This window comes from Callithrix jacchus, chromosome 17 (assembly GCF_049354715.1).
Source record: "Callithrix jacchus isolate 240 chromosome 17, calJac240_pri, whole genome shotgun sequence".
In the NCBI taxonomy this organism is placed as follows: Eukaryota; Metazoa; Chordata; class Mammalia; order Primates; family Cebidae; genus Callithrix; species Callithrix jacchus.
The window spans coordinates 23,824,713-23,848,650 of record NC_133518.1 but is presented as its reverse complement, the minus strand read 5'-3'; the positions used below and the strand labels follow the sequence as shown (position 1 = coordinate 23,848,650).

At 40.5% G+C, this 23,938-nt stretch overlaps 1 protein-coding gene across 6 annotated transcripts in view; it reads left to right on the top strand.

Annotated features, from left to right (window-relative positions):
- Positions 1 to 23,938, top strand: part of OTOL1 (otolin 1) — a 119,803-nt gene that overhangs the window by 35,209 nt on the left and 60,656 nt on the right. For all 6 annotated transcript variants that reach the window (XM_078353911.1, XM_078353909.1, XM_078353907.1 and 3 more), the window contains 4 exons: positions 5,249 to 5,429; positions 16,520 to 16,599; positions 19,925 to 20,023; positions 20,404 to 20,564. The gene's annotated coding sequence lies outside the window, so the exon portion shown is untranslated. The remainder of the gene's footprint in view (positions 1 to 5,248; positions 5,430 to 16,519; positions 16,600 to 19,924; positions 20,024 to 20,403; positions 20,565 to 23,938) is intronic.

Here is a 23,938-nt window from a genome sequence, read left to right as displayed (position 1 = left end):
ATGGGGGAGAATCAGAGTGATTACCCCACTATGCAATGGGGCAAAGATGGTTATATACCCCTTCTTCCTCTTGTTAGGGGAAAGGGAGTTGGGGAAGTGCATTGATTTTAGGAATATAGCAAATGATTTTCAGGGGAACTCATTGGGCTTGAAGAACATACAGTGGCTTAGAACAAAGTCTCTTGGGCCTGCAGAGCAGACAATCGTTTGTGAGAAAAGTCTGTAAATGTGTATTGACATACTTCAGTCTTTCTTCCTGCAATGTGAGTTCAGTTAATAAAAAGTTAGGGAAAGAACTAGAGGTAAGAGAAAATTGTTTTCTTCTCTGGTGGGTCTGGCAGATATGGGAAGTTCAGAAAAAAACTTCATCCTGTGCTTTAGGAGAGACAGGGGATTGAGAAACAGTAACGAGGGAAGGTCAGAGAGACGTTGAGGCTGATTCCTTGGTTCAGCATGTCAAAGCGTTGTACTTTGGGGTGTTGGTTTTTGAGCCCCAATAGAGGTCTGGGACCTGTCTTTAGGACAAACAGAAAATTGTCCTGGAAGCTCTGGTCTTTCTCAGGCAGGCATGTTAATACAGGGCTGGGGCCATCCTACAGACATGGTCTTATGCTGCTAGAAGCCGGGCTAGAGTTTGGGACACTTCTCTTCAGTACAGGGGTTTGGATGAAGTCATTACATGCTGAAAGTTCTGCAGTTCTTACCACAAAGTCTTCTATGGCGCATCTAACTTCTCACAGGACCAACTTTTATGTAGAAAGTGAGTAGTTTATCTACTCATTCCACAAATATTAGTGGGGAGCTTTCTACGTGCTGGGCACAGTTTGAGAGCCAGAGAGTCTTAGAATTGTTTGCACTGTTCACTAGTTATTTTACTTGTATTAGTCTCACCGTAACTAAATAGATAGTGAAATTCCTTGAAATCAGAGACACTATCTTATTCTTCTGTTTTCCATACTGTATGGAATTTAAAGGAACCTATTAGTCACTTGAATTTATTAAATATAGTTGAGCAACACAAAAAATAAAGAAAAACACGTTGAAACAGAATTTAAGTAACTTGAGAGTTGAGTAGAGAAAAAAAAGAAAAAGAAAATATTGAAGTAATGAGAGAGATTATTTAACTTCCCCTTCACAAATTTTATATCTTTTTTTGTGGTCTCCAGACTATTTGGTTAGAAAAAGAAATCACTTATTAAGAAGTCTGAAGACCACTGATGAATTTCATAGGTCAAGAGAGGTGAAGTCAAACAACGAGCTTCCCCTAGAAATGATTACACAGGATGATTAAGCCAAAGGGGACATGTTGCTCCAGGCAGTCCCTAATCAGAACACACGTGTTCCCTATCTTAGACCCCAAATCCTTTGAACTCAGAGGAGCAAGTCAAAAGAGGTCTCCAAAACTGTGAGCTTGGAAGAGTTACAGTGTAGAAGATGAGGTTTGAGGAGAAAGTATTGAAGGTGATTCAACTCGAACTTCAGAACTGCTCTCTGAACTTCAGAGACTAGGAATCTGATGCCTAAAGAAGTTGTATCCTCACTGCCCTTTTTGACAGGAAGAAGAAACTAAAATTTACCCTAAAATTTATGCTATCTCCTGTATTTTTGAAATATTCTGAAAAATATTTTCTATTTGCTTTCTTAAGTGTAAGGAAGGAATGAATCTGAGGTACATCATGTAGGTGATATTAAAACTATGCTTTTTGGTGCGTTTGATTTAACATTGCTAAAAATAGTCAAAATTTCTACCAGTTTAACATGTACCCAAAGGCTAAGAATAGATGCAAAGAATTTTATTCTTTCTAGATGCAAGGAATATTCTCAGATCTTGCCAGCTCTGCAGCAAATGGAGGAGGTGGTTCTTGGATGTCAGACTTTGCTGGAGGGAGGCCAGGCTGCGGTAGCCAGTTGTAATGCTTTCCTCTGAGGTGTTGGCATCAGGGCTTGCTTCCACTGCTGTTTTCCCACAGTGATTTCTAAAGAAAGGCCAAGGTTAGGTAAGGGTCAGGGTTGGCACAGATCTGATGTCAGAAGCTGTAAGACATGGTGCTACTTTTACAAAGATGCATGCATTTTATCTAATAGCCTTTTCCCCTAAAATATCCTCAACATATATTCTATTTCTGTAGTTCTCAGCAGGGTGAGTTTTGTCTCCCAGGAGGAATCTAGCAGTATCTGGAGACATTTTTCATTGTCATAATTGGGAGAGGTTTGCTACTGGCATCTAGTGGGTAAGAGACAGATATGCTACTAAACATCCTATAATGCACAGGGCAGCAGCCACAACAAAGATGAATCCAATCCAATATGTCAATTGTGCCAAGGTTGGGAAACCTCATTATGTATTTCAAGACAGGAAAACCGGCTCCTGGCTTAGTGTGCCTTACTGATCAGTGTGGTTTCTAGACACCAGCATAACTCGGGAGTTCCTGAGAAATACAGACTCTCAGTTCCCCCACTGGGGATACTGGATCAGAATCTTCATTTTAACAAGATCCCCAGGTGACTTGTATGCATCTTTAATATTGAGAAACACTGATAACCTTTGATAAGAACTACAGGGGCAAGGCAGTGAGACAAGTGCTTCAGCGTGGCCAAGTCAAGAGGAGGCAGTTCTGGCCCTACTTAGGCAGCATCTTTACATTAAAGAAAGAAAGAAAAAAAACCCCCTGACTTTTTCCCTGTTTTGTTTTGTGTTTTTAAATTTTCATTGAAGTTTCCTCTATTTTTTTTCTGTTTTGTCTTTCTTTCCTTCCTTTCTTTTTTCTGTCTTCTTTCCTTTCTCTTCCAGTTACTCTGCCTCATTATTTATCTTTATCTCATATGTATGTATGCAGTGCTCTTCTAGGTCCTTAATTTTGAGTTACTCGTGATACCAAAAAGGAAAAAAAAAGGCAGATACTTATCTCTTTAATTAAAGGAAACTGTCCTAGTGGGTAGAATCTGGAAGAACAGTCATACTTTCTGAAATGTAATAACACAATTAAATTCTACCCTCCCTTCGGTGGTAAGATATTAAACAGGAAGGCAATAAAGCTCATCTGATACTAATTTGATCAGAAGCCTGTGCAATCATTCTCTATGATATACCTTTCATCAACACAGCTTTAGGTTTTGAATAGGCAATCTAAAACCCTGGAAATCTACCATATTGACTTAGCAACATTTCTGCTGAACCTAGGTATAATAACAGGACTGATTAAAAATAAAATTTAGTCTGTATACCATGCAATGTAACATACATTTTAGTTCCATGTTTCTCTATAAAAATACAAGCTAAAATTTTAAATTATTAAAACAACCTTCAGTTTAACTTGCTAAACACTTACCTAGCACCTATTGTTTATGAAATGCTAGAAATAAAAATTGTGGAAAATTAGAAAAGTTTAAGATATAATTTTGCCCTGGTTCATAAGCTGGTGTGTGTGTGTGTGTGTGTGTGTGTGTGTGTGTGTGTATGTGTGTGTGTTTATGTGTGTGTGTGTTGGAATGGACAGAATATGCAGGGGTCTATTCATGTTAAGTATAGTAACTCACATACCAACAAAGAGTATTGGGAGTTTACGGAAGAATATTCATACTTAGTATTTCTTTGTTATAAAAAAATAGATTTTGAAGTAAAAAGGAAATGACTGAAGAGGTTCCAGTTCCTAAAAAGCTGTGGTTTTCTCAGCGACATTTTACAACCTGGTTAGCAATTACATTAAGTTTTAGGGAAGTTTAAGTAAGGAGCACAAATAGGCCCAATACTCTCAGTAAAGCACCACTGCTATTTATGCCTGTTTTCCCCCAAATTTCTTTATACTTATATTTTAAAACACATCTTATCACATCTTCATAGCTTTTTCTTTTTCTCATTTAAAACTACAGTGGTACCAAAGCAGAGAGATTTATTCTTTTTGATTGTGGATTAAAGTCATACATGGAAGACAATGAAACCATTATGTAAGCATTGAAAAGACTTACCAAAAACCATATGTAATGGGTATTTTTATCAACATAACTGAATAAAATTTATCTCGCTTAAAAATGACTTTTTAAATGTAATGCCTAAAATAGTTATTATGCAAATTTCTTCACCTGGCATCTATTAGAGACTTTAATAATAACACTCTAAAAATGAACTTCAACTTTTCCATGGGATCTAATCTGTATGCAAAAGGACATATGCTATCTGGAAATGACAAGTAATGGGAAGGTTAGTCCTTTTGCTCATACCCTATGACCTTGCAAATGACTCTTGGTGCCAAAAATTACATCAGTATTTGGATGAATTCCTAAATAAATTCAAATTAAATTGAGTCATACTGAAGCTTTATTCAATTAGAAAATAGCATTGAAAGATTCATTAAAAAAGCTAGATAGAACTGGTTTTACGTGAGAAGTTTGATAGGGCAGGGCTCATCTTTTGAAATTGTAAGGTGTGTCTTCACTATGTGATACTGAAGACCATTAGAGTAATTACGAAGGTGTGTTCACTACTATATAAAACAAGTCTACTTCATTCATAGTGCTGGCCTCAAATTTTCCAAACATGCTTTTATTTACCCTAAGTTCTAGGAGTAATGTACTCCTCTCTGGTTTCAACCCTGTGCTCACTTCCTCATCCGTGGCTTTTCTTTCACTTTTTCTTTTTTTTGACTCATAATCTCACTCTGTCACCCAGGCTAGAGTGCAATGGAGCAATCTCGGCTCATTGCAACCTCTGGCTCCTCTGTTCAAGCCATTCTCCTGCCTCAGCCTCCCAAGTAGCTGGGATTATAGGTGCCCACCACCATGCCCAGTTAATTTTGTGTGTGTTTTAGTAGAAACAGGGTTTCACCATGTTGGCCAGTCTGGTCTCAAACTCCTGACCTCAGGTGATCCACCCACCTCAGCCTTCCAAAGTGCTGGGATTACAGGTGTGAGCCACTGTGCCCCGCCCTCATCCATGGTTTTTCTACGGCCTCTAGTCACTTACTGCTGGGTTGCTTTTGGGTCCACATCAACACTTCAAGAAGCTAGTTTACATGTTTTTTTTTGTTGTTGGTGGTGGTGTGTTTGCTTTTTAAATGAGATAATGAAAAGGCCTGGTTGGAATGCTGAAGGTGTGCTGGCAACTTAGGGAGTAACAACTGGTAAAGAAATTCTTGAAAGGAGTTCAAAAATTCTGCTTCTGAGAAAATAGATGTAAGGGAATTATGATTTAGAAAATACTAAACAGATGCATTTTGTTTTACTTAAGAATAGTTTTATTTTTTTCTTTTAGCCTTTCACCTTTGAGCATAAACCATGAAGTCAAAAGCTTCAGAGAAAAGGAAGATGGGTTCTATCTGGGCGCAGAGGTCAGTTGTACCCTACCTGACTGAGGATATCACCAATATTTCTCCAGGCAAGTCTTGGACAAGAAGGAAGGTAAAGAGGAGCGCCATTCTTGTGGCAGGAAGGAGGTAATAGAGGCAGCAAAAGCAGTGAGAAAGACTGTCTGTGGGACCCTCTCTGGGCCACAATACTGAATATAGAGCCATTTTAGGAAGGATGAAAACAGAGGAAGGAAGAGAATACTCCTCTTTTCCAGAAGAGTGTTTTTCTGCCCGATTTCCTTCTGGAAAAAAGGGAAATCTCACAGAGATTCTTCTCATAGCAACATGGGCAACTGCATGGTCAGGCAGGCCTGATTCCCCAGAATGCTCCCTATTTCTAGAAGCTTCCATGATGCTATAGAGAACTATCTAGATAGCTGATGATACTGGTGGATGAACTTAATGGAAGCGGTAATGTGGGATTATATGTGTGTTGGCAAGGAAGTGGCACCTGAAACAAGGGTAGGGTGGTCTGGCTGGGCATAGAATAGAAATGGAAGGTCAGGCACCATCAGGGTTGCCCATCTCCTGATCCAGCTGAGAAAGACCTGACAGTTCCTCAGGCCCAGGTCTGAACACTAGTTGCCAGCCAGGTGCTCCAGTGATAAGGCAGGGGAGACGGAGAGTGAAGAATGGTGTGTGTGTTTGTGTCCGAGGCCCACTGCCATTCACTCAACTGCCGTTTTGGAGAGGAGCAGAGGAAGTGAAGGAAATTTAACATGCTCAGCTTTCTCTGGATCCAGAGCTAACCAAAGATGCTATTTACTTAATGGAGTTTATCAATTGGGATACATTTGTATTTTTTCCTCTCTTGGTGGGGTTGGGGTCCACAAAGAACATCAAGTATTACAGAAAATCAATCAGCAAAGGGCTTTCTGTGCACAGTAAGTGTAGGATGATAAAATTGGCAAGGCTACTCTGTAAGTGTGGTCCACATTCCCTGGGGCCTATGGATGTCATTTACATAACTGAGTTTTACAGAGCTACAATAATTTCTAAGTTGCAAAATCATATAGTAAATATAGAATGGTAGACAAGACCACCATCATTTAACATGGTAGACAAGGCAATAGATCACAATTGTATTATTGCCGTGTTAAGGATTTTTGTAGTAATAAGCTCTGCTCTGTAATTTTGAGGAATGTAACTTCCTGTGGGGAGATGTCGGGTGCTGCTGGGGTTTGGAATTCTCTAAATGGAACCTCAGGAGAGCTGGAGAAGGCTGTGGGTCTCCTTCTTATTCTCCCACGGTGCACTTGCTGTTTGTCTTCCTCTTTTCACCTCCAAGTTGACTCTTCCCATCTTTTCTGTGCTCTGTGAGCCTTTTGTCCTTGTCAGAACTGCTAAGTGGGTAGACTGAGTGTGAGGACCCCAGAACAAGGACCTCTCAGAGGCATCTTCTAAATCACAGATAACACAGCTGTCACAGAGCAGAGCTCAAAGCCACTTCTTGTGAGAAGAGGACATTTCTTCTCTAACACCTGTTCTAAGTCCAAATAAGGATAATCAAAATCTGAACAAGAAATTTTAATTCGTTCATTTCAGTTTGTTCTTCAATGATGCATTGCAAAGCAATGTTCTTCATTTTTTGTTTTTGTTTTGGGAAACTACCATTTCTTTCTTTTAAGTAATTTTCATTTCTTAAGGAGCCTTGCTTAGCCCAAGATAGTTTTCTCCATCTTTGCCCCCTGCCCATTGGTCTCATTTCCCACAAGAGGGGAGCACTCATCCATTCTCTGGACATGAAAATCCCTTTGAAGTGCTGTATATGCATCTATCATTCTCATTGTCAAGTTTCAGAATGCACGTACAGTATTTATTCTAGCCCTGGTTGGTTGAGTGGGCCATGGTCTGCAGCATGGAGTGTGCCCCTTGGTCAGACACCATCCCAGCTAAGTTCCCCAAGCCCTGTGCCATGGGCGCCCAGGAATTGGTTGAAAGACAGAGAGGTGATGGGGACCTGGAGTGGTGAAGAGCATGGAGTTTCTACGTATTCCCAGCTTGGCTTACTTCAGTCTCCCAGTCTTGAAACTGTGAACATTTGGAACCAGATCATTGTCTGTGGTGGGGCCTGTTCTGTGCACAATAGGATGCTGAGCAGCAACCCTGGCTTCCACTCTCTCAATGCCAGTAGCACCTCCCTCGTCATGACAACCAAAAATATTTCCAGACAGGGCCGAGTGTTGTCCTCACATGAGAAACTCTGGCCTAGGTGAGCAACTGCTTACCTTGTGTTGTTTTCACTTCTGGAGAAAGGATAATTGTCCCCCATTGTGGGGATGAAGGCAGTTAGATAAGGGTCCAAGATGGAGGAAACCCTTGGGCTAAACAAAGCTTTCTAAGAAACTATTGTTAACTCTTTTTAGGTGTCATGGTTATGTTTTGAAGGATCTTGTTGGCTGTGTTTAGATCCTTCATTGCAACAAATATACTGTGTCTATGTAAGACATTTACAATGGGGGCAACTGGGTGTGGGATGTTGAGAACTCTACTATCTTTACTGCATGTCTATAAACTAGAATTATTCTAAAATAAAATGTTTATGTATAGAAAAAGAAAGTTCTGATCTCCATGGAAGAATTTCAAACAGCATTGAATCTTATGAGGGACTGTTGATGAGTTTATGCCACTTAAACCTCACACACTGCCCTTCCACCCCATGAAATATGAGGTGTGGAAGTAGCTGTTCATAGAGCCCAAAGTAACCCAGTGTCAACGAAGTGCTGGCAAAGACCCAAGCAAGAAAGAAAAGGGAGACATGTTGAAAATGCCCCTTTGGAGCTTCATTGGAAAAAAAATCACACATATTTCTCTCTCTACATAGACACTGATGGCAGTGGGATATAGATAGTTTTGATAATAAAATATCTTATTGATAAGGATAGCAAAATACATAGAAACAATATTGAGTTCATGAGCCTGTGATTTTTTAAAAATTTCAATAGATTTGGGGAACAGGTGGTGTTTGGTTTTCATGGATAGGTTCTTTGGTGGTGATTTCTGAGATTTTGGTGTATTCATCAACCCAACAGTGTACACTGTATCCAGTGTATAATCTTTTATCCCTCACCTCCCTCCCACCATTCTCCCTGAGTCCCCACAGTCTACTGTATCATTCTCATGTCTTTGCATCCTTGTAGCTTAGCTCCAACTTATAAGTGAGAACATATGATGTTTGGTTTTCCATTCCTGAGTTACTTCACACTGAGTAATATTCCATGGTGTGTGTGTGTGTGTGTATACACATATATATATCACATTATGTGTATATATATATCATATCATATCACATCATATATATCAAATTTTCTTATCTACTTGCTGACTGATGTGCATTTGGGCTGGTTCCATGTTTTGTGAATTGGGAATTATGCTGCAATTGTGAATTGTGCAGCAATTGTGAATTGTGGTGCTATAACCACATGCATGCAAGTGTCTTTTTCATATAATGACTTATCTTCCTTTCTGTAGACCCAGTAGTGGGATTGCTGGATCAAATGGTAGATCTACTTAGTTCTTTAGTTCTTTAAGGAATCTCCATACTGTCTTCCATAGTAGTTATACCAGTTTATATTGCCACCAGCAATGTAAAAGTGTTCCCTTTTCACCACATCCATGCCCATATCTATTATTTCTTGATTATTTAATTATGGCCATCCTTGCAGGAGTAAGGTGGTATTGCATTGTGGTTTTCAAGTTGCATTTTCCTGATAATTAGTGATGGTGAGCATTTGTTCATGTTTGTTAGCCATTTGTATATCTTCTTTGGATATCTATTCATGTCCTTAGCCCACTTGTTAATGGGATTATTATCTTTTTTTTCTTGCTGATTTGTTTGAGTTCCTTGAAGATTCTTGATATTAGTCAAGAATATCTTGGATGAATAATTTTTGAAAATTTTCTTCTGCTATGTGTGTTGTCTGTTTACTCTGCTGATCATTTCTTTTGCTGTATGAGGATTTTTAGTTTAATTAAGTACCATTCATTTATCTTTGTTTTTGTTGCATTTGCTTTTGGGTTCTTGGTCATAAAGTCTTTGCCTAAGCCAGTGTCTAGAAGGGTTTTTCTGATGTTATCTTCTAGAATTTTTATGGAGTCAGGTCTTAAATTTAAGTCTTTGATCCACTGTGAGTTGATTTTTGTATAATATGAGAGCTGAGGACCCAGTTTCATATGTCTACATGTTGCTTGCCAATTAACCAGCACCATTTGTTAAATAGGGTAATAGGGTGTCCTTTTTCCACTTTACGTTTTTTTTTTTTTTTTTTTTGCTTTGTTGAAGATCAGTTGGCCATAAGTATTTGGCTTTATTTCTGGGTTCTCTATTCTGTTCCATTGGTCTATGTGCCTATTTTTATACCAATATCATGCTGTTTTGATGACTATAGGCTTGTAGTTTGTTTGAAGTTGAGTAATATGATGCCTCCAGATGTGTCCTTTTTACTTAGTCTTCCTTTGCCTATGCAGGGTCTTTTTTGGTTTCATATAAATTTTAGGATTGGTTTTTCTAGTTCTGTGAAGAATGATGATGGTATTTTAATGAGAATCGCATTGAATTTGTAGATTGCTTTGGCAATGTGGTCATTTTCACAACATTGACTCTACCCATCCCTGAGCATGGGATATGTTTCCATTTGTTTGTGTTATCCATGATTTAATTCAGCAGAGTTTTGTAGATGTCTTTTTCCTTCTTGGTTGGGAATATTCCTAAGGATTTTACTTTTTTTGTAGCTATTATACAAGGGGTTGAGTTCTTGATTTGATTCTCAGCTTGGTTGCTGTTGGTGTATACTAGTGCTATTGATTTGTGTACACTGTGACTTTTGTATCCTGAAACTTTACTGAATTCATTTATCAGATCTAGGAGCTTTTTGGATGAGTCTTTAGGATTTTCTGAGAATATGATTATATCATTGGCAAACAGTGACAGTTTGACTTTCTCTTAAATGATTTGGATGACCTTTATTTCTTTCTCTTGTCTGGTCTGATTGCTCTCTCTCTAGGACTTCCAGTACTATGGTTAACAGAAGTGGTGAAAGTGGTCATCCTTGTCTTGCTTCAGTTCTCAAGGGGAGTGCTTTCAACTTTTCCCCATTCGGTATAATATTGTCTATGGGTTTGTCATAGATGGCTTTTATTACCTTAAGGTGTGTCTCTTCTATGTGAATTTTGCTGAGGGTTTTAATCAGAATGGATGCTGGATTTTGTCAGATGCTCTCTCTGCATTTATTGAGATGATAATATTATTTTGTTTTGAATTTTGTTTATGTGCTGTATCACATTTATTGACTTGTATATGTTAAGCCATCCTTGTATCCCTTGTATGAAACCCACTTAATCATGGTGGATTATCTTTTTGATATGCTGTTGGATTTGGTTAGCTAAATTTTGTTGAAAATTTTTGTATCTGTGTTCATCAGATATATTGGTCTGTAGTTTTATTTTTTGTTATGTCCTTTCCTGATTTTGGTATTAAGGTGATACTGGCTTCATAGAATAATTTAGGGAAGATTCCCTCTTCCTCTATTTTGTGGAATACTATCAATAGGATTGATACCAATTATTTAGTGTCGTATAGAATTCAGCTGTGAACCCATCTAGTCCTGGACTTTTGTTTATTGGCAACTTTTTACTACTGTTTTTCTCACTGCCTATTATTGGTCTGTTCAGAGTTTCTAATTCTTCCTGGTTTAATCTAGGAGGGTTGTATATTTCCAGGAATTTATCTATCTCATCTGGGTTTTGTAGCTTGTGCACATAAATGTGTTTATGGGAGCCTTGAATGATCTTTTGTATTTCTGTGGTATTGGTTGTCATATTTCCCACTTCACTGCTAATTGAACTTATTTGGATCTTCTCTTTTCTCTTTTTGGTTAATCTCAATAATGATCTATCAATTTTGTTTATCTTTTCAAAGAACCAGCTTTTATTTCATTTATCTTTTGTATTTTTTTTGTTTCAATTTCACATAGTTTTACTCTGATCTTTGTTATTTTTTTTTCTTCTTCTTTTGGATTTGTTTTGTTCTTATTTCTCTAGTTCCTGGAGGTGTGACTTTAGATTGTCTGTTTGTGCTCTTTTTGACTTTCCAATGTAGGCATTTAATGCTATGAACTTTCCTCTTAGCGCTGCTTTTGCTGTACCTCAGAGGTTTTAATAGGTTGTGTCACTATTATTGTTAATTCAAAGAAGTTTTAAATTTCCATTCTGATTTCATTGTTTACTCAATGATCATCAGGAGCAGATTATTTAATTTCCATATATTTCCATGGTTTTGTGAGTTCCTTTTGGAGTTGATTTCCAATTTCATTCCACTGTGATCTGAGAGGATACATGATGTTATTTTGATTTTCTTACATTTATTGACACTTGTTTTGTGGCCTGTCATATGGTCTATCTTGGAGAATGTTCCATGTGCTAATGAATGGACTGTATATTCTGCAATTGTTGGGTAGAATGTTCTGTAAATATCTGTTAAGTCCATTTGTTCTAGGGTATAGTTTAAATCCATTGTTTCTTCGTTGACTTTCTGTCTTGATGACTTGTCTAGTTCTGTTAGTGGAGTATTAAAGTCCCTCTTTAGTACTGTGTTGCCATCTATCTCATTTCTTAAGCCTAGTGGTAACTTTTAAAATACATTTTGGAGCTCTGGTATTAGATGCCATGTTTTTGAAACAGGAAAGGTTCCCTTGCCTGCCTTGCAGGGTATGCAATGGGAGTGTGGCTCACTTCTTCAATGCCTTGCTGCTCAAACCCTTAGAGGAGCCTACAGATGGGCAGGCCATGGGGCTCCAACTTCATGGCAGTGTCTAGGGGTGAATATTTACAGCTGAAACCCCAGTGGGCATGTGTTACAGGGTGCTCTTTTAGTTTAGCCATCCATAGGCAGCTTGTGTTAATCAGCTCAATTAGACTCCTGCCTTATTGCCAGGACATATTGCCCCCTTCCATTATTATTTAAAGGGACCATATTGTTTCCCCACTCTAACTCCTGTTAGAATGTGGACAATGGCCAGTCTTAGCTGCTTCCTGCTAACAGGTGGTGTTGTTTGGAGGAAAACAGCAGACTCCTTCCAGAGGGCTATCTAAGGGTTTCTAGCAATGGGGAGCCATCATCTGAGGCTCTGGTTGCCTGATTGCCTGATCATTTGGAGTATGATAGCTTCCAGACATGAGAGGAAAAAAAAAAGTTTTATAAGATTCAGTATGCATGGGTTAAACATGTGTATTATACAAGGAAATAATTTAGTGCCAAAGATTACGGAGATAAGAAGTAAAATACTAACAACAACATTGTACTCTGAGCTGTCTCACTCTGTTGAAAGGAATTAAACCTTGTATGGGAGCGGATAAACTGTAGAAGAGAGATAACTGTTCTTGTCAGTTAGGATTAAGCTGTCCCTCGACTGAATCAGGAGCTAGAGAGGTGTGCTTTACCAAGGCCTCTCTTAGCCTTTCTAGGAAGGCTGTGGGAATTTCATCAAATCGTTAGTCCATCATGGACAACTTAGTATAATTGAGGGTCTTGGTCTTAGTCCTACATAAGCCTGAAAGTGTCTCCTTTTCCAGTTTTCCACCTCATCATTGGGATACCATTTAGGGTCATTCACTGGTACTGCTTCTCTTCCATTTGGATAATATTCTACCCCTTCCCTTATGCTATATGCAATACAAAGCTCATCCCCAGATTTCTCTGCTGCTGGTAGAATGGCCTGTTTCTCAGTGCCCATCAGTGTCCTATTAAAAAGTAATATAATGTCTCTCCAGGAGAGATCAAATATTTGACTGAAATTCTAGAAAGCCTCTTTATTTCTATCAGAGTCATCTGAAAAGTTGCCAAGATCCCCCTTGATTTGCTTTAAGTCCTGTAGGGAGAAGGGGATCTGGACCTCAATGGGCCCAAATTTACTGAGCATCTGCTGGAGGGCAAGAGTGAGACTGGGGCTTATCTAGAGTGAGGATTTTTAGGAGGGAACAAGTGAGAGGCTGAAGCTGGAGAGGGAGGTCAGGGTGGACCCCAGGAAGCAGGGCCTGAGGGAGCTGGCTCCTCTGCTGTAGGTGCCTCTGGGAATCTGGTCTTTGACTCCCTGGGCTTGTGCCTTGCAACCTTCCCTGAGATGGCAAACAGGAGGTCTGGATCAATCCTGTGTTGTCTGCAAAGGTCTGGATTGCCTTGCAAGGTATAGAAAGTCTGCACATATGGGGCTCAGACCATGTGTCCTCACATCTATAGAAAAGTTCCAGTTACCAGATGGTATCAAAATGAATGGTCTCTTCCTGAGGCCAAGCCAGTCCTTCCTGTAAATAATAATTTGACCAAACTTTTGTGCAGAGGACAATGAGGCAATATTTCCTCCAGATTATGAGGGTGAAGGGAATCCCAAAGCTTCAGGAAACATAAGCTAGGAGTGATGAAGATAACTGGCTGCCCATTCTGAAAGACAGGGAACAGAGGCATCCCTCATTTCTTTTCCATCTTCCAGTGGAAATTCAGGGTGTGTTGGAGAGAAAGTGAGCATCCTCCCTTCACTCTTCATCTCTTGTCCCTGAGCCCTGGAAACCTTGGCAGGTGCTGACCATAGGTACTGATGCAATATGTACTCATAAAGCAGGGAAATCCTGAAGAATAGGAATTAACCGCCCTCACCTATGCTTCCCTTTCTCCCTGCTCTCAGGAAACCTTGAATTCCCTGGGCCTGTTTATGCCATGAGGCATGGCCTCCTTCCATGGAGTTGGGGGTTTAGTGAGCAGGAATTGGTCCTACCCATTTACATTGTGTCTTTTGCCTGGTTTGGATCCCACAGATCTGTTTTTTCTTTCTAAGGCCTTAGCCTGAAGCTTGGAGTAGAGTTGGGGCTTGAAAAAGTATTTTAGAGGCTGTTTGTATCTGTTCAGAGTTTCTCAAATGTGCCCTACCAAATTTGCAGGGGCACTTCTCTGTTAGCAGGGGGCATTTCTCTGTTAACTTCTCTATCAGAAACAGAGCTGGGTGGGGGGACTTCTTACTTCAAAAAGAAACAAAAAGGGAAAACAATTTAAAGGGCAAAAGGGGGAGATCCTGGGTGAGGGGAAGAACCCCTTGCTTAGTGTAACTGGGCCCCTCTAATTTTTATATCTTTCTCCTATTCCAGACTGGGTTGAATTCCTTGGCTAGGGGATGAAAGTTTCTATTAGCACAGCGGGCAAGAAGCACTCTTTAGAGTCCTGGCTACCACCTTGGCTTCCTCCTAAACACCCTAATGGCTGTTGGGCTTGGCATTTGCCTGCTGTGTGCATGCCCAGTGCCCAAACTGGGAGGGAAAAGGGTAAGGAGAGGTGCCACATGTGCCTGTGGCTGTAAGGTAGAGGCATTCATGGCACCTCTAGAAAATGGTCTGACTTGCACCTTCAGCAGCTGAGCCGAATGCTCATTTTACTTAGTAACATTGCTGTAGCCTGTAACAAAGCTTTTCACATTATAAAGGAAGAGATAAGAACTATTTCAAATCATGTGTGAGAGAAAAGAGATGAAAGGAAAACAGAGCCTTTAACCCACAGGAAAGAGAGGTGGCAGAGTTTTGGAAGAAAGGCAGATTCACACTCACCTTCTGAGATTCTGGATGAGCCCTCAGTTGAAATGGGAAAGGTTCTCTTGTCCCCTCACAGGACATGTGGTGGCAGTGTGGCTCAATTCTTCAGTGTCTCACTGCTTAAATTTCTAAGGGATCATGCAGATGGGCAGGCTGTAGGACTCTGATCCCACGGCAGTGTCTAGGGGGTGATTGTTTATAGCAGAAGCCTCAATGGGCATGTGTTACAAGGTGTTACAAGGTTTAGCCATCCATAGGCAACTTGTGCTAGACATCTCAATTAGATCCCTGCTTTATTGCAAGGACAGAGAGCTTTCTGTATCCCAGGGTTCTTGCCTTGGTGTATCAGAAGAATCAGATCACACGTGGGCTTGGAGAATGAGTGCAAGGTTTTATCGAGTGGAAGTAGCTTTCAGCAGATGCGGGGGCCAGAAGAGAGATGTTTTTTTCCCCTGGAGTCAGACCCCTCACAGCCTGGGCTGTCCTCTGACTGCCCCAGCCAAACTCCACATTGTTCTACTGGTTGATGGCATGCTGGCAGTGCTGGAGGTTTCTGTCAGTATACTCTTGAAGTCCAGCCACTTGTGTGTTCTTCCACCAATGTGTTTCCCTCAATATCTAGCCCCCTGTGTGTTCCTCTGCTGATATGCTCCTCTCCACATCTACCTGCCTGTGTGCTCCTCCACTGATGTGTTCCTCTCCACATCTACCTGCCTGTGTGCTCCTCCACTGATGTGTTCCTCTCCACATCTACCTGCCTGTGTGCTCCTCTACTGATGTGCTCCTCTCCACATCCAGCCATCTGTGTGTTTGCCTGCTAGGGTCTCAGGGTTTTTACAGGCACAGGATGGGGCATGGTGGGCCAGGGGCATCTTGGGAAATTCAACACTGGGGCAGGAAAACAAAAATGCCTGTCTTCACTTAGGTCCATGGGCACAGGCCTAGGGGTGGAGCTTTAGCCAGGGACCACGCCCTCCTCTACCCAGCACTTCCCTGCCCCCTTTTATATAATTTAAAGGAACCATGCATTATATTTAGGATTGTGATATTTTCCTGATGGTCTATTCCTTTTGTTATAATGTAATGTCCCTCTGTCTTTTTTTTTTTTTTTTTTTTTTTTTTGAGATGTAGTTTCGCTCTTGTTACCCAGGCTGGAGTGCGATGGTGAGATCTCTGCTCATCGCGATCTCGGCTCACCGCAGCCTCCGCCTCCTGGGTTCAGGCAATTCTCCTGCCTCAGCCTCCTGAGTAGCTGGAATTACAGGCACGCGCTACCATGCCCAGCTAATTTTTTGTATTTTTTTTTTTTTAGTAGAGACAGGATTTCACCATGATGACCAGGATGGTCTCGATCTCTTGACCTCGTGATCCACCCGCCTCGGCCTCCCAAAGTGCTGGGATTACAGGCTTGAGCCACCGCGCCCGGACCCCCTCTGTCTTTTTTAAGTGCTGTTACTTTAGAGTCTGTTCTGTCTGATATAAGAATAGCTACTCCTGTTCAATTTTGTGTCCATTTGTATGGAATATCTTTTTCCACTCCTTTACCTTAAGTTTATATGGAGTCCTTATGTGTTAAGTGAGTTTTGTATTTGTTTGTTTGTTTTTAGATGGAGTCTTGCTCTGTCACCCAGGCTGGAGTACAGTGGCACAATCTTGGCTCACTGCAACTTCCACCTCCTGAATTCAGGTGATTCTCCTGCCTCAGCTTCCTGAGTAGCTGGGATTACAGATGCCTGCCATTATACCAGGCTAATTTTTGTATATTTAGTAGAGATGGGTTTTGTCATATTGACTAGGCTGAGCTTGAACTCCTGACTGCAAGTGATCTGCTCACCTCAGCCTCCCAAAGTGCCAGGATTACACATAAGCCATCTCACCCTGCCATGTGTGTGTCTTGAAGGCAGCAGATACTTGGTTGGTGAATACTAATCAGTTCTGCTATTCTGTATCATTTAAGTAGAGCATTTAAGTCATTGACATTTAATGTTAGTACTGAGACATGAGGTACTATTCTATTCATCATGCTAGTTGTTGACTGAATATCCTGTAATTTTATTGCTTTTTGTTATTGTTTTATAGGTCCTCTGAGATTTATGCTCTAAGAAGGTTCTATTTTGAGGTTTTCTTTAAAGATTTAGAGCTCCTTTTATCAGTTCTCCCAGTGCTGGCTTGATAGTGGCAAATTCTCTCAGCTTTTGTTTGTCTAAAAATGTATGTATCTTTCCTTCATTTGTGAAGGTTAGTTTTGTTCAATACAAAATTGTCTTGTTTAAGGAGGGTGAAGATATGGCCCCAATCCTTTCTGGCTTGTATACTTCTGCTGAGAAATCTGCTATTAATCTGATAGGTTTTCCTTTATGGGTTACCTGATGCTTTTGCCTCACAGCTCTTAAGATTCTTTCATCTTGACTTGAGATAACCTGATGACCATGTGCCCAGGTGATTTTTTTTTTGTGTGTGATAAATTTCCCAAGTGTTCTTAGAGCTCCTTATATTCGAATGTCTACATCTTTAGCAAGCCCAGGGAAATTTTTCTCAATTATTTTCTCAAATAAATTTTCCAAACTTTTAGATTTCTCTTCTTCCTCAGTAACACCAATTATTCTTAGTTTCAGTTATTTAACATAATCTCAAACTTCTTGGAGGCTTAGTTTATTCATTATTTTATTCTTTTTGTCTGTGTCAGATTAGGTAAACTTGAAAGACGTGTTTCAGCTCTGAAGTTCTTTCTTCTACTTGTTCAATTCTATCGTTGAAACTTTGCAGTGTATTTTCCATTTCTCCAAGTGTGTCTTTCATTTCCAAAAGTTGTGGTTATTTTTTATTTATGTTCTATTTCTCTGGAGATTTTTTCATCCATATCCTGTATTTTTAAAAATTTCTTTAAGTTGTTTTTCCCTTTTCTCTGGTGTTTCCTTGAGTAGCTTAATAGTTGGCCTTCTGAATTTTTTTTTTTTTCTGGCAATTGAGAGATTTCTTCTTGGTTTGGATCCATTGCTGGTGAGCTAGTGTGATGTTTTGGAGGTTTTATAGAACCTTGTTTTGTCATATTACAAGAATTGTTTTTCTGATTCCTTCTCATTTGGGTAGACTATGTCAGGGGAAAGATCTGGGGCTCAAGAGCTGCTGCTCAGATTTAGTTCTGTGGGGTGATCCCTTGATGTGGTGCTCTCCCCCTTTCTCTAGAGATAAGGCTTTCTGAGAGCCAGACTATGGATTGTTATTTCTCTTCTGGGTCTGGCTACCCAGCAGAGCTTGCATGCTTTGGGTTTGTACTGGGGACTGTCTGCAAAGAATTTTGTGCAAGCTCCATCTTCAAGTCTCTCAGTTGTGGATATCAGCACCTGCTCTTGTAGAGGTAGCAGGGGAATGAGGTGGAGTCTGTGGGGGTACTTGGTGGTAGTTTCATTTAGTGTGCCTGTTTCCTCAAATGCTGGTTATGTTATTACTGAAGCTGTCACATGGACAGACTCAGGACCTCTGGTTAGCCAGGATTTATGGGCAGTGGATTTCCCTGTTGTTTTCTCCTTCCTTGGAGCAGGGTTGTTTTGTTATGAGTTGCCATAACATCCTGAGTTGGTTGGTCTCCAAGCAGGAAGTGGTGCTTTCAAGAGGGCATCACCTGCAGTAGTACAGGGGGAATACGAGCTTACCCTCAGGTCACCTAAGTACTCAAGTTTCTCAGGTGGTGTGTGGGGCCATGGAGCTTTCATGAGTTTATGTATTTTGTCTTTGGCTACCAGGGCAGTTAGAGAAAGACCATCAAGTGGAGGCAGGGTTAGGCATGTCTGAGCTCAGACTGTCCTTGGGCAAGGCTTGCTACAGCCACTGTGGGGGATGCATAGGTGGTCCTGAGGCCAATGGAGTTATGTCCCAAGGGGGATTATGGCTGCCTCTGCTGCTTTGTACAAGTAAGTGGGGGAAAGCTTGTATGGGTTTCAGGCCTCACCTCTCTCTGTCTGTCATGGCTTCCATGCTCCTGTCTGCACTTCCCATTTGCCTCCCCTGGATTCTGAACCAAGTTCAGCTGGAAATCTCCTCCTGGTGGCCTTTCCTAATTCCCCTGGCTGTTTTTCCCAAAGATTCCTGTAAGATAAAGTCAGAAATGGCTTCCTTGGGGACCAGGGTGTCTACAGGGCTTTCCCCACTGCTTCTTTTGCTTTTATATTTCATTTGGCTCTCTAAATTCATTTCAGCTACAGGTAAGGTTAAATTCTTCTCCCATAACCTGGATTTTCCGGTTCCCCTGTGAGGATGTGTGTTCAGAGGTGGACTTTCTCTCTCTCATACTTTGGGCACTCATGGCTTTTCAGCTGTCTCATGGAGTTTGCAGCAGTAAGCTGCTTCTTTCAAAGGGTCTGTTGATTCTTCATTTTCCTGGTATGCTCCTATGGTAGTTCTTGAAGCAAATGTGCATGATGTGAGTCTCCACATGCTGTTCTATTCATCCAAGTGGGAGCTGCTGCAAGTTAGCCCTGCCTCCTAGCCAGCATTTTTCCCCTCCCACTTAGTCTATGATCTTAAAGCATTTCCAGGGGTTAGAAAGAGGGTGGGCAGAAATATATTCAGGAACAGTTGGAGTGAAAGATCCATTTTACGTGTTTGTAAATTGTGAGAGATGAGAAAGTTCTTCTTCAAAGTTTACATCTTAGACTACATTATAAGGAGTTACAATCTCTTGCTCTATGGCCATTATCCACTATTAGCATAAACATGTACCCATGTACATATATTCTCTAAACCAGCTACATCTTAAATCAGCTACCTTGACTCACTCCGGCATGTCTGAACAGAACCGAGCAAGCTCCAAACCTTGATGTGGGCCATTCCTGTAAGGTCTGACCATGCCCTGAACAGCATGGCCACCCCCATGAACCGCACGTACACCTCTGGAGGGCTGCCTGGAATTAGAAAACTGGAAATGGCTGTAAGATCTTAGAAAGAGGAAGAAATGATCAACCCCTGTGGCACCTACTTAACTCTGAGACATTCTCTATTGTTTCTTATTCCAGCCTCAATTGACGAGGCGATTGGACTTTATAACCAATCTTGGCCAACCTTGTGATGCCACACCCTATGACTACCTTCCAGCTTGCAAAAAACCACCAACTGTAAGTTCTGTAACTTTCTACTGCCCACCCAAACCTATAAAACCCACTGCCCTCTGCTGACACCCTTTTCTGCCTCAGCCCACCTGTACTCAGGTGAATAAACAGCCATTTTGCTCACACAAAGCCTGTTTGGGGGTTTCTTCAATCAGAGCTTGCGTTTTAACAATTCCTTATTTGGAAATCCTCCCTCCCTCCAGACTAGCCTCCTCTTCCTCCTTGTCTTCTTTCCCTCTTATCTATTCAGGAAATTTCCAGTTTTTGGCCAATCAGGTCAAGCAAAGAATGTGAGGTCCTATTCTGGCCAGTGGAAACTGGACCCAGTAGTAGGGCAATCGCATCAGGTTATGAAAGTTATAAATGTCCTTGTCTCCTTTGTTCAGGTGTGCTCTCATGGCAAGACTGCAAGTGAGTTGCATCCTTCCTGCAGGAAGTAAACTATCCTTGCTGAGTCATCCAGTGTCTCAGCATGGACTTTTCCTGACATTATAAACCTGTTTCCAACATAAATTCTGCCAACAGACTCATCTGTCTTCAGCAATAGGTAAAAGCGCACTTCTTTTATGATTCTGAACAAGAATAAAGGGATAGCATTTTTGAGAAGGTAATTAATTTGCGAGATGTTGTCAACAAAGTATAAGGGAAAAGTGAGTATAGAAAAGTTTGTTCCATTGTGGATTAACTTCTGGATACAAGTCCTGTGCTTGGCACATAGTTATTAAACAAGTAATTGAATCATATTTATAGCATGCAGGAGAATACATTTCATAAAATAAACATTCAACAGCCACATGATTCGAGGGCTGTCTGATCCCAATTCCAACTCTTCCCACTATACCATGCTACCTCTTGATTACATTGATTAAGCACCTACATGGATGTGTTATGTTTGGGGTATCTTGCCAACATTTAAAATAGAGTTGCCAAATGAAATTCTGGCTGTCTAGTTAAATTTGAATTTCAGGTAAACAACATTTTTCAGGGTATAAGTATATTCCTAATATTATGCTGGTGGTTCCCATCAGCTTCAACATTCCTTTCTTCCTCTTCTGCTAGAATTGATTCATATCAGTTCATTTGCTTAACAAATATTTATTGAGTGGCTTCTCTGCGTGCCGTCCCGTGTTCAAGGTACTGGGAAGAAGAGTAAACAAAACTAGCAATTCCCTGCCCTCACAGCGGAGGAGGAGGAGGAGGAGGAGGAGAGTAAAAGGAGCAAACACACACTCCACAGAATTTCAGGAATGGAAAGGGCATCAGAGAAAAAGCAAACAAAGGAAAGAGAATGAGGGAATGGTGGAAACAAAATGAGAGATGCATAATTCAGTTCTGGAGATGTCTGTGATGAGATGGTGACTTTTCATCAGAAACTGGAATTATGTAAAATGCAAATCACATGTGTCTACCTGGTCAGAGGGAATAGCAAGTAAATTCTGAATCTAATAAAATTCAAAATATTTGAAAGATATTGCCAGTTTTTAGACGTGGTCTTTTTTGGCCCCACCTGGCAATCATTTTTTCATTGTCCATTTTCTGCAATAAATCAGCAGGGAATGCAGGGAACTGGGTGGCAGGCCTTGTCTGCTGCAATGGGAGATATTTGGGGCAAAGCTCTGCTTGTTCTTGTGGGAGATGTTTCTGTGAAAGTCCCCACTGGATGATAAGAGCCAGTGTCCTCTGAAGCAGGTTTCATCACCCAGTGGGCTCCCCCATGCAAGACTAAGGTCAGGCAGCTGTAGGATGTGCCACCCTTTAAACAATGGAGAGCCCCACAGTCAGGCTGCTACACAGTTCACCTCAATTAGATAGGATATTAGCTTTAACATACACAGCTTCTATGAGGCATGTTTCCCTATAAAATACAGAATAAAGACGCGTGGAGTAACAATGACTTTCTTTTCTTTTTCTTTTTGGTATTCAAAACATTATCCCATTGCTTTATTAAAAAAATAGATACAAATGCAAACAAAACAAACAATGAATACCATTTTGTATCTGTCAAATGAGCAAAAATGTTTTACAATCTTAATATCTTACACCAGTAATGATGTGCTGAGGCAGGCACTTGTGAGAATACAGATTTCATTTTTTGTATTTACTCTTAAACTAAAAAATAAAAAATGTGTATGTTTATGTTGTACAATATGCTGTTCTGGAATATATATACGTTGTGGAACGTCTAAATGAAATGAACTAACATTGAATGCTCCAGGGCTGGGCTCTCATTCCATCTCTATAGTGACTCTGATGTCTTCCAAATTTTGTATTTTCAACCCAGACCTCTCCCCTGAATGCCAGTCTCCTTATTCTGTAGCTCGTCAGTGCCACCCATGTCATCTGCCCCCAAACTCTTTTTTCTGTCACCATCACCTTGGTCCAAATCACCATAGTTTCTCATGTAGTTAATTGCAGTAACTTACTAACTTGTCTCCCTGTCTCTACCTTTGTCCCCGTACAGTCTGTTGTGGAAAGAGTCATCAGAATGATTCTTTTTATGCACGTAGATCACGTCCTGCCTATGCTTAAAATCCCAACTTTTCTCCATCTCATTCAGAGTGGAAGTCCAAGCCCGGGGCTGCCAAGGCCTTCTACCCTCCCTTCCCTTGTTCCTCCCAACTCTGGATCCTCCGGCTCACTTGTCTCAGCCACACTGGTTTCCTTGCTGTTTCTCACCAGTCAGCTCTTGCAGTTGATGTCCCCTCCCTGCTTGGATTTGTCTTTCTTCAGATCGACATGACCCTCAGCTCCCTAAGTTCTCTGCTTAGATGTCATCCAGTGTGAAGCCTCCTTGGCCACTCAATTTAAAATGGTCTCCACATGTATCCCAGTGTGCTGTATCCCTCTTCCGGGCAGTGTTTCCTCCTAACACCCCTGGCCCTGCCACACTCCAATGTGTATATAGGATGCATGGATTTGTTTCTCCTTCCTGTCCCAACCTCAGAACCTGTCAACTCTCTGAGGTCAAAGATTTCTGTTTTTCTTCACAACAATATCCTTAGCACTCGGAAGAATATGCTGCATATCTTTATTAGACTAGAAAAATAAATTAGGTTTTATCTTATGTGGTCAGCTAAAGGCACAAAATCATTGTAATCAAGAATTAATCTGGCTGCCTTTAAAGAATGACTTTTCAAGAGTCAGTTGCTCTTCCTGTTTAAGCTAATAGTTTGTGAAGATTCTATTATAAATCATACTGCAGACATCATCCTACAAATAATGATAATTTAAGTAAATACATATAATACAGAATGCAAATAAAAGCATGGTTTTCATTTGAAGTGCTGATTATGATTAGAATTATTGAAATTCCTTTTGTACATTTTCATGTGTTGAAACAAATTAAATAGAAAATGTACAACAATGTAATTTTTATATAATAATGTGGTACATGCATAATGCATTATTTAACTTTATAGTCTTTGCATGTGTTTTTCAGGAAGATTCTTCCAGTGAAAGTAAATTGAAATCATGAGAGCTGCAAAGACAGAGAAATAATAGATGGGCTGATATTGCCCTCTGGTGGAAATATTGAGACATGACAAATTGGAATTATGTTAAAGAATCCATTCCTTTAGCCCAGAGAATGGGCAGGAATTGAATGTGTCCACATTATCATGTGATCTTATAGTGTTGTGTTAGATATTTTTTTAATTAAATATTTAAAATCTGAATTATATTGGGTAACAAGGCTTGAATAAACAATGTACAAAAATACATGATCAGTCACAGAGTAAGAAAAGTCTGATGTGCTGTTTCATCTCTCAAACCAGCAGAAAGTTTGAAAACAAAGTGATAGTGTGAGTAAAAGGGCATTCACATGGTTTGTAGAGGCACAAAATGCCACCGGGTTCTTAATCTGGGGTTGTTTTGGTTGGAGGGCTCCTAAGTTGTATAAAAATGTGAACATATTTGCCCTTT